Source organism: Oncorhynchus keta, unplaced genomic scaffold, assembly GCF_023373465.1.
Source record: "Oncorhynchus keta strain PuntledgeMale-10-30-2019 unplaced genomic scaffold, Oket_V2 Un_contig_1083_pilon_pilon, whole genome shotgun sequence".
NCBI classification, from domain to species: Eukaryota; Metazoa; Chordata; class Actinopteri; order Salmoniformes; family Salmonidae; genus Oncorhynchus; species Oncorhynchus keta.
This window is the reverse complement of record NW_026277222.1, coordinates 658731-674396: the sequence shown is the minus strand read 5'-3', so window position 1 is coordinate 674396 and position 15666 is coordinate 658731. Positions and strand designations below refer to the sequence as shown.

At 43.8% G+C, this 15666-nt stretch overlaps 20 non-coding genes across 20 annotated transcripts; all 20 read right to left on the bottom strand.

Moving 5' to 3' along the window:
• Positions 1-232: 232 nt before the first annotated feature.
• Positions 233-303, bottom strand: trnag-gcc (transfer RNA glycine (anticodon GCC)). Its single transcript has one exon. It is a non-coding gene; the product is annotated as a tRNA-Gly (tRNA).
• Positions 304-423: 120 nt separating this feature from the next.
• Positions 424-495, bottom strand: trnad-guc (transfer RNA aspartic acid (anticodon GUC)). Its single transcript has one exon. It is a non-coding gene; the product is annotated as a tRNA-Asp (tRNA).
• Positions 496-1044: 549 nt separating this feature from the next.
• Positions 1045-1115, bottom strand: trnag-gcc (transfer RNA glycine (anticodon GCC)). Its single transcript has one exon. It is a non-coding gene; the product is annotated as a tRNA-Gly (tRNA).
• A 119-nt stretch (positions 1116-1234) lies between these two features.
• On the bottom strand, positions 1235-1306 carry trnad-guc (transfer RNA aspartic acid (anticodon GUC)). Its single transcript has one exon. It is a non-coding gene; the product is annotated as a tRNA-Asp (tRNA).
• Positions 1307-1855: 549 nt separating this feature from the next.
• trnag-gcc (transfer RNA glycine (anticodon GCC)) lies at positions 1856-1926 on the bottom strand. Its single transcript has one exon. It is a non-coding gene; the product is annotated as a tRNA-Gly (tRNA).
• A 119-nt stretch (positions 1927-2045) lies between these two features.
• trnad-guc (transfer RNA aspartic acid (anticodon GUC)) lies at positions 2046-2117 on the bottom strand. The gene has a single exon. It is a non-coding gene; the product is annotated as a tRNA-Asp (tRNA).
• A 549-nt stretch (positions 2118-2666) lies between these two features.
• trnag-gcc (transfer RNA glycine (anticodon GCC)) lies at positions 2667-2737 on the bottom strand. Its single transcript has one exon. It is a non-coding gene; the product is annotated as a tRNA-Gly (tRNA).
• Positions 2738-2856: 119 nt separating this feature from the next.
• On the bottom strand, positions 2857-2928 carry trnad-guc (transfer RNA aspartic acid (anticodon GUC)). Its single transcript has one exon. It is a non-coding gene; the product is annotated as a tRNA-Asp (tRNA).
• Positions 2929-3477: 549 nt separating this feature from the next.
• trnag-gcc (transfer RNA glycine (anticodon GCC)) lies at positions 3478-3548 on the bottom strand. The gene has a single exon. It is a non-coding gene; the product is annotated as a tRNA-Gly (tRNA).
• Positions 3549-4285: 737 nt separating this feature from the next.
• On the bottom strand, positions 4286-4356 carry trnag-gcc (transfer RNA glycine (anticodon GCC)). The gene has a single exon. It is a non-coding gene; the product is annotated as a tRNA-Gly (tRNA).
• A 119-nt stretch (positions 4357-4475) lies between these two features.
• Positions 4476-4547, bottom strand: trnad-guc (transfer RNA aspartic acid (anticodon GUC)). The gene has a single exon. It is a non-coding gene; the product is annotated as a tRNA-Asp (tRNA).
• Positions 4548-5096: 549 nt separating this feature from the next.
• Positions 5097-5167, bottom strand: trnag-gcc (transfer RNA glycine (anticodon GCC)). The gene has a single exon. It is a non-coding gene; the product is annotated as a tRNA-Gly (tRNA).
• Positions 5168-5906: 739 nt separating this feature from the next.
• trnag-gcc (transfer RNA glycine (anticodon GCC)) lies at positions 5907-5977 on the bottom strand. The gene has a single exon. It is a non-coding gene; the product is annotated as a tRNA-Gly (tRNA).
• A 119-nt stretch (positions 5978-6096) lies between these two features.
• On the bottom strand, positions 6097-6168 carry trnad-guc (transfer RNA aspartic acid (anticodon GUC)). Its single transcript has one exon. It is a non-coding gene; the product is annotated as a tRNA-Asp (tRNA).
• Positions 6169-6716: 548 nt separating this feature from the next.
• trnag-gcc (transfer RNA glycine (anticodon GCC)) lies at positions 6717-6787 on the bottom strand. Its single transcript has one exon. It is a non-coding gene; the product is annotated as a tRNA-Gly (tRNA).
• A 118-nt stretch (positions 6788-6905) lies between these two features.
• trnad-guc (transfer RNA aspartic acid (anticodon GUC)) lies at positions 6906-6977 on the bottom strand. Its single transcript has one exon. It is a non-coding gene; the product is annotated as a tRNA-Asp (tRNA).
• Positions 6978-7526: 549 nt separating this feature from the next.
• Positions 7527-7597, bottom strand: trnag-gcc (transfer RNA glycine (anticodon GCC)). The gene has a single exon. It is a non-coding gene; the product is annotated as a tRNA-Gly (tRNA).
• Positions 7598-7715: 118 nt separating this feature from the next.
• On the bottom strand, positions 7716-7787 carry trnad-guc (transfer RNA aspartic acid (anticodon GUC)). Its single transcript has one exon. It is a non-coding gene; the product is annotated as a tRNA-Asp (tRNA).
• A 549-nt stretch (positions 7788-8336) lies between these two features.
• On the bottom strand, positions 8337-8407 carry trnag-gcc (transfer RNA glycine (anticodon GCC)). Its single transcript has one exon. It is a non-coding gene; the product is annotated as a tRNA-Gly (tRNA).
• A 120-nt stretch (positions 8408-8527) lies between these two features.
• On the bottom strand, positions 8528-8599 carry trnad-guc (transfer RNA aspartic acid (anticodon GUC)). The gene has a single exon. It is a non-coding gene; the product is annotated as a tRNA-Asp (tRNA).
• Between the last annotated feature and the right edge of the window lie 7067 nt (positions 8600-15666).

The following is a 15666-nucleotide window of genomic DNA, read 5'->3' as shown; positions in this document are numbered from 1 at the left end:
TAAAGCCTTGCACAAAGTAAATCACCTCACACACTGGAAGTCTGCAATGGATTCACCAAAGTCTCCTGAGAATGAGTAAATGTCCAAACTGTAAATGAAAGCAAAGTCATATTTTTCAAGAGTCAATTGAGAATTCGACCAAGACCAGAGATTTCTGTTGGCCTGGCAATCGAACACAGATTTCCTCCTCAGGGGTTTGGATACTTGTCGAAATGACATGTTCAAAACTTCTTGCATTGGCCGGGAATCGAACCCGGGCCTCCCGCGTGGCAGGCGAGAATTCTACCACTGAACAACCAATGCCTTGGAAAGCTGAGTTAACCCCAAAGGCTGGAAATCGTATCATAAAGCTTTTTCCAAATAATATTTTCCACTTTGTGGGCTCGGCAACATTGTTCACCCTAAAAAAAAAAGCAGTCCTTTCTCCCCGTCGGGGAATTGAACCCCGGTCTCCCGCGTGACAGGCGGGGATACTCACCACTATACTAACGAGGAGCAGGTGGGTAGGACATTTGAAAAAACGTGGAGCATTGGTACTAACCCTAAGTTTGGAGTGTTGGGCTTAAACCCTTCTTACAAAAATATCTGTAGAGACTGAAAGGTTGGAGCTAGGAACTTCTACGACCCCTCTATGGAAAGCCGAGACTCTCACAAACACGTACATGTAGTCGATTCTGCTCTATACCGCTCACAAGCCACACAATACTAGTTAGAAGGTGAGGCGTTTGTGGGAAATCCCAGGACATTGTCACAAATGCCAAACTCAAGACAGTTGTCACTGACAAGTTGGTTACTCTTTCCCATTTAACAACTAAAGCCTTGCACAAAGTAAATCACCTCACACACTGGAAGTCTGCAATGGATTCACCAAAGTCTCCTGAGAATGAGTAAATGTCCAAACTGTAAATGAAAGCAAAGTCATATTTTTCAAGAGTCAATTGAGAATTCGACCAAGACCAGAGATTTCTGTTGGCCTGGCAATCGAACACAGATTTCCTCCTCAGGGGTTTGGATACTTGTCGAAATGACATGTTCAAAACTTCTTGCATTGGCCGGGAATCGAACCCGGGCCTCCCGCGTGGCAGGCGAGAATTCTACCACTGAACAACCAATGCCTTGGAAAGCTGAGTTAACCCCAAAGGCTGGAAATCGTATCATAAAGCTTTTTTCCAAAGAATATTTTCCACTTTGTGGGCTCGGCAACATTGTTCACCCTAAAAAAAAGCAGTCCTTTCTCCCCGTCGGGGAATTGAACCCCGGTCTCCCGCGTGACAGGCGGGGATACTCACCACTATACTAACGAGGAGCAGGTGGGTAGGACATTTGAAAAAACGTGGAGCATTGGTACTAACCCTAAGTTTGGAGTGTTGGGCTTAAACCCTTCTTACAAAAATATCTGTAGAGACTGAAAGGTTGGAGCTAGGAACTTCTACGACCCCTCTATGGAAAGCCGAGACTCTCACAAACACGTACATGTAGTCGATTCTGCTCTATACCGCTCACAAGCCACACAATACTAGTTAGAAGGTGAGGCGTTTGTGGGAAATCCCAGGACATTGTCACAAATGCCAAACTCAAGACAGTTGTCACTGACAAGTTGGTTACTCTTTCCCATTTAACAACTAAAGCCTTGCACAAAGTAAATCACCTCACACACTGGAAGTCTGCAATGGATTCACCAAAGTCTCCTGAGAATGAGTAAATGTCCAAACTGTAAATGAAAGCAAAGTCATATTTTTCAAGAGTCAATTGAGAATTCGACCAAGACCAGAGATTTCTGTTGGCCTGGCAATCGAACACAGATTTCCTCCTCAGGGGTTTGGATACTTGTCGAAATGACATGTTCAAAACTTCTTGCATTGGCCGGGAATCGAACCCGGGCCTCCCGCGTGGCAGGCGAGAATTCTACCACTGAACAACCAATGCCTTGGAAAGCTGAGTTAACCCCAAAGGCTGGAAATCGTATCATAAAGCTTTTTTCCAAAGAATATTTTCCACTTTGTGGGCTCGGCAACATTGTTCACCCTAAAAAAAAGCAGTCCTTTCTCCCCGTCGGGGAATTGAACCCCGGTCTCCCGCGTGACAGGCGGGGATACTCACCACTATACTAACGAGGAGCAGGTGGGTAGGACATTTGAAAAAACGTGGAGCATTGGTACTAACCCTAAGTTTGGAGTGTTGGGCTTAAACCCTTCTTACAAAAATATCTGTAGAGACTGAAAGGTTGGAGCTAGGAACTTCTACGACCCCTCTATGGAAAGCCGAGACTCTCACAAACACGTACATGTAGTCGATTCTGCTCTATACCGCTCACAAGCCACACAATACTAGTTAGAAGGTGAGGCGTTTGTGGGAAATCCCAGGACATTGTCACAAATGCCAAACTCAAGACAGTTGTCACTGACAAGTTGGTTACTCTTTCCCATTTAACAACTAAAGCCTTGCACAAAGTAAATCACCTCACACACTGGAAGTCTGCAATGGATTCACCAAAGTCTCCTGAGAATGAGTAAATGTCCAAACTGTAAATGAAAGCAAAGTCATATTTTTCAAGAGTCAATTGAGAATTCGACCAAGACCAGAGATTTCTGTTGGCCTGGCAATCGAACACAGATTTCCTCCTCAGGGGTTTGGATACTTGTCGAAATGACATGTTCAAAACTTCTTGCATTGGCCGGGAATCGAACCCGGGCCTCCCGCGTGGCAGGCGAGAATTCTACCACTGAACAACCAATGCCTTGGAAAGCTGAGTTAACCCCAAAGGCTGGAAATCGTATCATAAAGCTTTTTTCCAAAGAATATTTTCCACTTTGTGGGCTCGGCAACATTGTTCACCCTAAAAAAAAGCAGTCCTTTCTCCCCGTCGGGGAATTGAACCCCGGTCTCCCGCGTGACAGGCGGGGATACTCACCACTATACTAACGAGGAGCAGGTGGGTAGGACATTTGAAAAAACGTGGAGCATTGGTACTAACCCTAAGTTTGGAGTGTTGGGCTTAAACCCTTCTTACAAAAATATCTGTAGAGACTGAAAGGTTGGAGCTAGGAACTTCTACGACCCCTCTATGGAAAGCCGAGACTCTCACAAACACGTACATGTAGTCGATTCTGCTCTATACCGCTCACAAGCCACACAATACTAGTTAGAAGGTGAGGCGTTTGTGGGAAATCCCAGGACATTGTCACAAATGCCAAACTCAAGACAGTTGTCACTGACAAGTTGGTTACTCTTTCCCATTTAACAACTAAAGCCTTGCACAAAGTAAATCACCTCACACACTGGAAGTCTGCAATGGATTCACCAAAGTCTCCTGAGAATGAGTAAATGTCCAAACTGTAAATGAAAGCAAAGTCATATTTTTCAAGAGTCAATTGAGAATTCGACCAAGACCAGAGATTTCTGTTGGCCTGGCAATCGAACACAGATTTCCTCCTCAGGGGTTTGGATACTTGTCGAAATGACATGTTCAAAACTTCTTGCATTGGCCGGGAATCGAACCCGGGCCTCCCGCGTGGCAGGCGAGAATTCTACCACTGAACAACCAATGCCTTGGAAAGCTGAGTTAACCCCAAAGGCTGGAAATCGTATCATAAAGCTTTTTCCAAATAATATTTTCCACTTTGTGGGCTCGGCAACATTGTTCACCCTAAAAAAAAGCAGTCCTTTCTCCCCGTCGGGAATTGAACCCCGGTCTCCCGCGTGACAGGCGGGGATACTCACCACTATACTAACGAGGAGCAGGTGGGTGGGACATTTGAAAAACGTGGAGCATTGGTACTAACCCTAAGTTTGGAGTGTTGGGCTTAAACCCTTCTTACAAAAATATCTGTAGAGACTGAAAGGTTGGAGCTAGGAACTTCTACGACCCCTCTATGGAAAGCCGAGACTCTCACAAACACGTACATGTAGTCGATTCTGCTCTATACCGCTCACAAGCCACACAATACTAGTTAGAAGGTGAGGCGTTTGTGGGAAATCCCAGGACATTGTCACAAATGCCAAACTCAAGACAGTTGTCACTGACAAGTTGGTTACTCTTTCCCATTTAACAACTAAAGCCTTGCACAAAGTAAATCACCTCACACACTGGAAGTCTGCAATGGATTCACCAAAGTCTCCTGAGAATGAGTAAATGTCCAAACTGTAAATGAAAGCAAAGTCATATTTTTCAAGAGTCAATTGAGAATTCGACCAAGACCAGAGATTTCTGTTGGCCTGGCAATCGAACACAGATTTCCTCCTCAGGGGTTTGGATACTTGTCGAAATGACATGTTCAAAACTTCTTGCATTGGCCGGGAATCGAACCCGGGCCTCCCGCGTGGCAGGCGAGAATTCTACCACTGAACAACCAATGCCTTGGAAAGCTGAGTTAACCCCAAAGGCTGGAAATCGTATCATAAAGCTTTTTTCCAAAGAATATTTTCCACTTTGTGGGCTCGGCAACATTGTTCACCCTAAAAAAAAGCAGTCCTTTCTCCCCGTCGGGGAATTGAACCCCGGTCTCCCGCGTGACAGGCGGGGATACTCACCACTATACTAACGAGGAGCAGGTGGGTAGGACATTTGAAAAAACGTGGAGCATTGGTACTAACCCTAAGTTTGGAGTGTTGGGCTTAAACCCTTCTTACAAAAATATCTGTAGAGACTGAAAGGTTGGAGCTAGGAACTTCTACGACCCCTCTATGGAAAGCCGAGACTCTCACAAACACGTACATGTAGTCGATTCTGCTCTATACCGCTCACAAGCCACACAATACTAGTTAGAAGGTGAGGCGTTTGTGGGAAATCCCAGGACATTGTCACAAATGCCAAACTCAAGACAGTTGTCACTGACAAGTTGGTTACTCTTTCCCATTTAACAACTAAAGCCTTGCACAAAGTAAATCACCTCACACACTGGAAGTCTGCAATGGATTCACCAAAGTCTCCTGAGAATGAGTAAATGTCCAAACTGTAAATGAAAGCAAAGTCATATTTTTCAAGAGTCAATTGAGAATTCGACCAAGACCAGAGATTTCTGTTGGCCTGGCAATCGAACACAGATTTCCTCCTCAGGGGTTTGGATACTTGTCGAAATGACATGTTCAAAACTTCTTGCATTGGCCGGGAATCGAACCCGGGCCTCCCGCGTGGCAGGCGAGAATTCTACCACTGAACAACCAATGCCTTGGAAAGCTGAGTTAACCCCAAAGGCTGGAAATCGTATCATAAAGCTTTTTTCCAAAGAATATTTTCCACTTTGTGGGCTCGGCAACATTGTTCACCCTAAAAAAAAGCAGTCCTTTCTCCCCGTCGGGGAATTGAACCCGGTCTCCCGCGTGACAGGCGGGGATACTCACCACTATACTAACGAGGAGCAGGTGGGTAGGACATTTGAAAAAACGTGGAGCATTGGTACTAACCCTAAGTTTGGAGTGTTGGGCTTAAACCCTTCTTACAAAAATATCTGTAGAGACTGAAAGGTTGGAGCTAGGAACTTCTACGACCCCTCTATGGAAAGCCGAGACTCTCACAAACACGTACATGTAGTCGATTCTGCTCTATACCGCTCACAAGCCACACAATACTAGTTAGAAGGTGAGGCGTTTGTGGGAAATCCCAGGACATTGTCACAAATGCCAAACTCAAGACAGTTGTCACTGACAAGTTGGTTACTCTTTCCCATTTAACAACTAAAGCCTTGCACAAAGTAAATCACCTCACACACTGGAAGTCTGCAATGGATTCACCAAAGTCTCCTGAGAATGAGTAAATGTCCAAACTGTAAATGAAAGCAAAGTCATATTTTTCAAGAGTCAATTGAGAATTCGACCAAGACCAGAGATTTCTGTTGGCCTGGCAATCGAACACAGATTTCCTCCTCAGGGGTTTGGATACTTGTCGAAATGACATGTTCAAAACTTCTTGCATTGGCCGGGAATCGAACCCGGGCCTCCCGCGTGGCAGGCGAGAATTCTACCACTGAACAACCAATGCCTTGGAAAGCTGAGTTAACCCCAAAGGCTGGAAATCGTATCATAAAGCTTTTTTCCAAAGAATATTTTCCACTTTGTGGGCTCGGCAACATTGTTCACCCTAAAAAAAAGCAGTCCTTTCTCCCCGTCGGGGAATTGAACCCCGGTCTCCCGCGTGACAGGCGGGGATACTCACCACTATACTAACGAGGAGCAGGTGGGTAGGACATTTGAAAAACGTGGAGCATTGGTACTAACCCTAAGTTTGGAGTGTTGGGCTTAAACCCTTCTTACAAAAATATCTGTAGAGACTGAAAGGTTGGAGCTAGGAACTTCTACGACCCCTCTATGGAAAGCCGAGACTCTCACAAACACGTACATGTAGTCGATTCTGCTCTATACCGCTCACAAGCCACACAATACTAGTTAGAAGGTGAGGCGTTTGTGGGAAATCCCAGGACATTGTCACAAATGCCAAACTCAAGACAGTTGTCACTGACAAGTTGGTTACTCTTTCCCATTTAACAACTAAAGCCTTGCACAAAGTAAATCACCTCACACACTGGAAGTCTGCAATGGATTCACCAAAGTCTCCTGAGAATGAGTAAATGTCCAAACTGTAAATGAAAGCAAAGTCATATTTTTCAAGAGTCAATTGAGAATTCGACCAAGACCAGAGATTTCTGTTGGCCTGGCAATCGAACACAGATTTCCTCCTCAGGGGTTTGGATACTTGTCGAAATGACATGTTCAAAACTTCTTGCATTGGCCGGGAATCGAACCCGGGCCTCCCGCGTGGCAGGCGAGAATTCTACCACTGAACAACCAATGCCTTGGAAAGCTGAGTTAACCCCAAAGGCTGGAAATCGTATCATAAAGCTTTTTCCAAAGAATATTTTCCACTTTGTGGGCTCGGCAACATTGTTCACCCTAAAAAAAAGCAGTCCTTTCTCCCCGTCGGGGAATTGAACCCCGGTCTCCCGCGTGACAGGCGGGGATACTCACCACTATACTAACGAGGAGCAGGTGGGTAGGACATTTGAAAAAACGTGGAGCATTGGTACTAACCCTAAGTTTGGAGTGTTGGGCTTAAACCCTTCTTACAAAAATATCTGTAGAGACTGAAAGGTTGGAGCTAGGAACTTCTACGACCCCTCTATGGAAAGCCGAGACTCTCACAAACACGTACATGTAGTCGATTCTGCTCTATACCGCTCACAAGCCACACAATACTAGTTAGAAGGTGAGGCGTTTGTGGGAAATCCCAGGACATTGTCACAAATGCCAAACTCAAGACAGTTGTCACTGACAAGTTGGTTACTCTTTCCCATTTAACAACTAAAGCCTTGCACAAAGTAAATCACCTCACACACTGGAAGTCTGCAATGGATTCACCAAAGTCTCCTGAGAATGAGTAAATGTCCAAACTGTAAATGAAAGCAAAGTCATATTTTTCAAGAGTCAATTGAGAATTCGACCAAGACCAGAGATTTCTGTTGGCCTGGCAATCGAACACAGATTTCCTCCTCAGGGGTTTGGATACTTGTCGAAATGACATGTTCAAAACTTCTTGCATTGGCCGGGAATCGAACCCGGGCCTCCCGCGTGGCAGGCGAGAATTCTACCACTGAACAACCAATGCCTTGGAAAGCTGAGTTAACCCCAAAGGCTGGAAATCGTATCATAAAGCTTTTTCCAAATAATATTTTCCACTTTGTGGGCTCGGCAACATTGTTCACCCTAAAAAAAAGCAGTCCTTTCTCCCCGTCGGGGAATTGAACCCCGGTCTCCCGCGTGACAGGCGGGGATACTCACCACTATACTAACGAGGAGCAGGTGGGTAGGACATTTGAAAAAACGTGGAGCATTGGTACTAACCCTAAGTTTGGAGTGTTGGGCTTAAACCCTTCTTACAAAAATATCTGTAGAGACTGAAAGGTTGGAGCTAGGAACTTCTACGACCCCTCTATGGAAAGCCGAGACTCTCACAAACACGTACATGTAGTCGATTCTGCTCTATACCGCTCACAAGCCACACAATACTAGTTAGAAGGTGAGGCGTTTGTGGGAAATCCCAGGACATTGTCACAAATGCCAAACTCAAGACAGTTGTCACTGACAAGTTGGTTACTCTTTCCCATTTAACAACTAAAGCCTTGCACAAAGTAAATCACCTCACACACTGGAAGTCTGCAATGGATTCACCAAAGTCTCCTGAGAATGAGTAAATGTCCAAACTGTAAATGAAAGCAAAGTCATATTTTTCAAGAGTCAATTGAGAATTCGACCAAGACCAGAGATTTCTGTTGGCCTGGCAATCGAACACAGATTTCCTCCTCAGGGGTTTGGATACTTGTCGAAATGACATGTTCAAAACTCCTTGCATTGGCCGGGAATCGAACCCGGGCCTCCCGCATGGCAGGCGAGAATTCTACCACTGAACAACCAATGCCTTGGAAAGCTGAGTTAACCCCAAAGGCTGGAAATCGTATCATAAAGCTTTTTTTCCAAATAATATTTTCCACTTTGTGGGCTCGGCAACATTGTTCACCCTAAAAAAAAGCAGTCCTTTCTCCCCGTCGGGGAATTGAACCCCGGTCTCCCGCGTGACAGGCGGGGATACTCACCACTATACTAACGAGGAGCAGGTGGGTGGGACATTTGAAAAACGTGGAGCATTGGTACTAACCCTAAGTTTGGAGTGTTGGGCTTAAACCCTTCTTACAAAAATATCTGTAGAGACTGAAAGGTTGGAGCTAGGAACTTCTACGACCCCTCTATGGAAAGCCGAGACTCTCACAAACACGTACATGTAGTCGATTCTGCTCTATACCGCTCACAAGCCACACAATACTAGTTAGAAGGTGAGGCGTTTGTGGGAAATCCCAGGACATTGTCACAAATGCCAAACTCAAGACAGTTGTCACTGACAAGTTGGTTACTCTTTCCCATTTAACAACTAAAGCCTTGCACAAAGTAAATCACCTCACACACTGGAAGTCTGCAATGGATTCACCAAAGTATCCTGAGAATGAGTAAATGTCCAAACTGTAAATGAAAGCAAAGTCATATTTTTCAAGAGTCAATTGAGAATTCGACCAAGACCAGAGATTTCTGTTGGCCTGGCAATCGAACACAGATTTCCTCCTCAGGGGTTTGGATACTTGTCGAAGTGAGTGCTACGGGGCAGTAGTTGTTTAGCTCAGTTACCTTAGCTTTCTTGGGAACAGGGACAATGGTGGCCCTCTTGAAGAATGTGGGAACAGCAGACTGGGATAAGGATTGATTGAATATGTCCGTAAACACACCAGCCAGCTGGTCTGCGCATGCTCTGAGGACAAGGCTGCGGATGCCGTCTGGGCCTGCAACCTTGCGAGGGTTAACACATTTAAAGGTTTTACTCACGTCGGCTGCAGTGAAGGAGAGTCCGCATGTTTTGGTTGCGGGCCCGTGTCAGTGGCACTGTGTTGTCCTCAAAGCGGGCAAAAAAGTTATTTAGTCTGCCTGGGAGCAAGACATCCTGGGCCGTGACAGGGCTGGTTTTCTTTTCGTAATCAGTGATTGACTGTAGACCCTGCCACATACCTCTTGTGTCTGAGCCATTGAATTGCGATTCTACTTTGTCTCTATACTGACGCTTAGCTTGTTTGATTGCCTTGCGGAGGGAATAGCTACACTGTTTGTATTCGGTCAGGTTTCCGGTCACCTTGCCCTGGTTAAAAGTAGTGGTTCACGCTTTCAGTTTCAAGCAAATGCTGCCATCAATCCACGGTTTCTGGTTTGGGAATGTTTTAATCGTTGCTATGGGAATGACATCGTCAATGCACTTTCTAATGAACTCGCTCACCGAATCAGCGTATTCGTCAATGTTGTTGTTGGATGCAGTGCGGAACATATCTCAGTCCACGTGATGGAAGCAGTCTTGAAGCGTGGAATCAGATTGGTCAGACCAGCGTTGAACAGACCTGAGTGCGGGAGCTTCTTGTTTTAGCTTCTGTCTGTAGGCAGGGAGCAACAAAATGGTCAGCTTTTCCGAAAGGAGGGCGGGGGAGGGCATTATATGCGTCGCGGAAGTTAGAGTAGCAATGATCCAAGGTTTTACCAGCCCTGGTTGCTCAATCGATATGCTGATACAATTTAGGGAGTCTTGTTTTCAGATTAGCCTTGTTAAAATCCCCAGCTACAATGAGTGCAGCCTCAGGATATGTGGTTTCCAGTTTGCAAAAAGTCAAATAAAGTTCATTCAGAGCCATTGATGTGTCTACTTGGGGGGGGGGGAATATATACGGCTGTGATTATAATCGAAGGGAATTCCCTTGGTAGGTAATGCAGTCGACATTTGATTGTGAGGAATTCTAAATCAGGTGAACAGAAGGACTTGAGTTCCTGTATGTTGTTGTGACCACACCACGTCTCGTTAACCATGAAGCATACGCCCTCGCCCCTGCCCCTCTTCTTACCAGAAAGATGTTTGTTTCTGTTGGCGCGATGAGTGAAGAAACCAGCTGGCTGCACCGATTCCGTTAGCGTCTCTCGAGTGAGCCATGTTTCCGTGAAGCAAAGAACGTTATAGTCTCTGAAGTCCCCCCGGAATGCTCAGATTTCATCAACCTTGTTGTCAAGAGACTGGACATTGGCAAGAAGTATGCTAGGGAGTGGTGCGCGGTGTGCCCTTCTCCGGAGCCTGACCAGAAGACTGCTTCGTTTCCCTCTTTTACGACGTCTTTGTTTTGGGTTGCAGGCTGGGATCCATTCCGTTGTCCTGGGTGAAAGGCAGAACAAAGGATCCGCTTCGGGAAAGTCATATTCCTGGTCGTACTGATGGTGCTCTTATATTCAGTAGTTCTTCCCGACTGTATGTAATGAAACCTAAGATGACCTGGGGTACCAATGTAAGAAAAAACACGTAAAAAAAAAAAAAACTGCATAGTTTCCTATGAACGCGAAGCGAGGCGGCCATCTCTGTCGGCGCCGGAAGTCACTAAGTTGGCTGATAGCACAAATTGGCTGATAGCACAAATTGGCTGATAGCACTAACGGTGGTGGTAACTTGGGCTGTGGCGGTTCTGTGCGAGAAATATATATTCCAAACATAATCTAGGACAGTTGTGGGAAGCGATAGATGCCAAATTAATACAAACACTAGCATCAAAAACTGTTTTAAGCAATGAGCCTGATGCAACAGATCAGAAAGTTTTGCTGAAAATGTTGATGAACTATTAGCCTATTTCTTCACGTTATGAGTGCAGCAATGCCCACAAGGCAGTAGGCTATAACCATGAATATTCCATTAGTGGAAAACACCATTTTCAAAAGAGAGAGCAAATGTGATTATGCATGTTATGCTTTTATTATTAAGGTGCATTTGTATTGCGAAAATTATCTTCCCCAAACTTTAAACTCACACACTGTGTAAGGGGAAAGGGGGATACCTAGTCAATTGTACAACTGAAATATTTCAACTGAAATGTGTCTTCCGCTTTCCACCCAACTTCTCTGAATCAGAGAGGTGCGGGAGGCTGTCATAATCGACATCCACATCTTCGGCGCCAGTTGGGCTCATTGTAAAGCGGATTAATGTGCTTAATTTTTAGAAGTTATTTGTCCACTTTAGTGTTTGATGCAAGCCTTATCAAAACATATAGGCCTATGGGCTAGGCTACATGAGGTGTGCAACTATGATTTGAAAAAGTTGCAAAAAAAGACATGCCTTAAACTGGGCATAATTCACAAGTGATAATATATCATTAATAAGTAATAGGCTAATATTGTCACCCATCACACTATTCTTGATTTAAACTTGTCTTTACATATACTAAATAATATATGTGTGAAAATTGATTTGATATAGAATGGACCATTATCATGCACCTGTCTCGAAACAGGGCGGGAAATACATGTAATCATTGCACTTAAATAGCGAATGGAGTACGATTTTCCCGTAGTTCATTTTCATGCCAGCTCGGTAGGCTATACTCCTGTTGTAAAGATAATAAATGTGCTTAATATTAGCAAAGTTGAGAAAATAATATAGTCGGCCTAGCCTATAGAAAGCTGATGGAATACTCCTCTTTTTAATAGGGGCCATCACTCTGTTTTCTTGCACAATTGCATAGCCTAGAGAAATGTTGCACAACATGAGCTCTGAGGAAGCTAGCTCACTCTCAACTTCGGTTTGGCGGAGGACTAGTTGACTAGGTGGGTATATAGATAACTAGTGAAACATAACTTAAAATATAAAATAACAAGGTTTATTAACAGATCACAACTCATCAGTAGCTTCAAGACCAGAACTCCTTTCAGACTAAGTGCGCGGTCCTCTATACTCCAATAACTAGTAAAACGTTTTTGGAACCGTTACTGATAATGTTGTTGCTGTTTAGGCCGGCTACTTGCAAATACATTTTTCTATTTTAAAATACAAAATACGTGTATTTTGTAGTTTATGTTAATACATTTCTCTATGGTATTTTGTATCTGTATTTTGTCATTGTATTTTTACCTTTTTGCCCATCCCTGTTTGTAGACTAATCGGGTGATGTGGCTATCTATGGAAATAGAGTGCCATAATATGAGTCATAATACCCATAAAACCTAATGGTCAAACAGGGAAATGGTTCCAATCGTTTTTCCAGCATTCATATTTCCCATGCGGGAATATGTAGATGAAAAAAAATGAAATGCTAATTCACTGCTAATGTGGCTATCATGAAGAACTACAAATGCCATGATGATCTGGACTAGACTGCTGAATCGAGGCAAGGCTAAGAATCTCTGGATTAACTATCTAATGTTAGCTAAATGTAGTAATGAATAAATTGACTACATTTCTTAAAATTTAGAATTCTGTGAACTGTCTTCTGCTGGTTTTAAATTGACCCAATACCTGGTTGCAAAGGTGTCACCAAGAGATTATGTGAAGGAGCTTGCAGGGATTTGTAGTTTTGCATGATTTCTACTTTGATGATCATTTTACTTTTCTAATCTTTGAGTAAATAGTGCTGAAAATATTGATAAAAGTCACCTTGTCCGAAAGAGATTTACTTGGCTATCAAATCGTCACTCCAGGGGAAGTTTACATGAAACGAAACACAGCCCTTATTTGAAGTGTTTCTAAAAACCCATACGGGAAAATGAATGGTGGAAAAACGTTTGGAACCATTTTCGCTTGACCACAAGGTTTTCATGAGTATTGACACCTCCACTGTGGGGCTCTATTGTCTTTCTGGGCCGGACGTCAGTTAAACTGCAGTAACGAAGCAAGACTGTAGGATCAGTCGAAACCGTGATTCTAGACCGGAACCCTGGCCCCTTGAGGCAACCTTGTTTGTTATTATGGCGCATTCAAAACAACTGGAACTCCGAAAAATACAAGGTCAAATCATGACTTTGAGGTCGGAGCTCTAGAAAGAGACTCGAGTTTCCGAGTTAGAATTCTGACTTGAATGACCGTTCAAATCGAATTTTCCCAGTCGGCGCTCGTTTTTTCAGAGTTCCTAGTTGTTTTGAACGCACTGAAGTCGGAGATTTTTTAATTCCCAGTTGTTTTGAACGTGGCACCAGAGTGACGTTGCTGGTAGCATACACGTAGCCTAGTAGGATGTGTTCATTGAATATGGCGGCTGTGTTTCAGCCTCACTGTCCTGTACATTTGTAAGAACTTCCTATTTAATCCTTCATTTCATCTTTTATTTTATCGTGAAGAGGTAAGATAATGTGTTGTTCGTAAGGACAAATGGTCAGTATTTTGGTATTCAGAGAATTGTAGAAATAAATCGCTATTTAAGTACATGTTGGCTAGCTATAACTTACCTGTCAGTCATCAAGTAAATCGTGAAGAGGCTAAAGCTAGCTATATCCGAAGTTCCTGATACCGGATTTGTAGCTAAGTCTTGTAATAACAGCGTATTGATGATACACATCCAGTTCTGTAATATTCTGTATGTTATCTAAGTTAATCAATACGTTTTGTGTCATCCATTTGATGTGCTGCTCTCTCAATCTGTGAACAAATGTTGGCTGCAATAAATCAGTTAACCAACGTTAGCTAAATTGGATAGCTAACGTTAGGTAGGTAGCTAGCGACTGTAGACGCGGATGTCTGGTAGCTGTACGGACTCAAAATGATTCACTCACGAAGTTGTGTTGTTAAATAGCTAACTAACATTGGACACGTTGTCTGAAGGATGTAACCTGGTGGTTTGTCAATGATAGGACAGTACTTTAGCTAACTAACTATATTTTATAGCAGTTAGCTTGTTGCTATCTATTTCATAGTGGTAGCCTAGTTGGCTAGCTAGAAGGCAGCTCAGTTTGACGTTGACACTTAGCACACGGTCCGTGCTAGTCGGGATCCCTGGGACGTCCCTACCCCATTGAAGTTGACATTTAAAATGGTTTAGGGTAGGGACTTCCCAAGGATTCCGGATAGCACTGACGCTTAGCACAAAAGCTCTAGGGTCTTTTTCCGCTTTCATAACCTATTGCTAACATCGTTATGCAATATTTATCTACGATGTCTCCAAATTGAAATTTGCCGTCTGTCGGCCTTGATGTTTAATCCATGGAAGCGAGCAAGCTAGGATCCTACCTAGCTTTCATGATGAAACCCAGCGACTGGAACAAGCTATACAGCTACGATTGCCTTCTAGGTCGTGACAGCAGTGGCGCATACAAGGCGCAAAGTGGTCGTCCAACAAAAGCTAGCTAGATCTGGCCGATCAGAGTTCCGCTCGCTAATCCTCTGACATACTGACATTTCAGCTGCTTAAGTCAGCAAACCCCTCGCCATGCTCCCTCAGTGACAAGTGTCATATTATGACAAACAGACATATAGTGGCAGTAGATAACCCAACGCAACACGCTCCCCTCTCAGTAATGTTTGGAATATAAGGATTCATGAGTGTTCTGAAATTCCCCCAGTATAGGTCTGTGGAAAATCTCATTAATCTCATTATTATTTGCTCAAATGCATAGCTAACATGGCTCTGGATGTTGTAAAATGTGTATGCATTATTGCTTGTAGCGTAGCTTTATTTTCCTGTTGTGAAAATGACCATAACTCCAAAGTTCAATGTGAGATTAGTAGTCTTTATCTCTGCCACACCATTTGCTTTTGGATGTAGCACACTCACCACAAAAGCCTTTTTAAATATGCTTTTGCCTTCAAGTCAAGCGGTTGTTGGAGATACATTTTTGTCATTTAGCAGACGCTCTTATCCACAGCGACATACAAAAGTGAGTGAATACATTTTCATTACTTTTTTTGCACTGGGGTATTGAACTCACAACCCTGGAATGGCAAGCGCCATGCTCCAACAACTGAGCTACTCGGTACAGTGAGATCCCGCACATACACAACTTCACCGATACACAAATATCTTGGTCTGTTTGTGTGGATAAGCGGGTGTAAAGGGTTTATCCTCTGTAAATCCTTAAGCTACTCAGGAATTTCTGCATTTCCTGTACACTAGCAGAAATATGGCCAAATTGCTAGACTGGACTTCAGGGTGCTGCAGAGAATCGGATGTAACAAATGCAATCCTGTTGGTCAAGGAAAGTGGGGTGCTTGTGTTCTGGAATTCAATGCTTTTGTTCTGGAGCTCCACAATCTTCTAGAATCTTTAGCCTGTTATCAGGCTTACATTAGAACTGCCACGCTGTAAAAGATGGTTGGGTACATAGCTTGGAGCAAATATAGGTGTGGTGTGT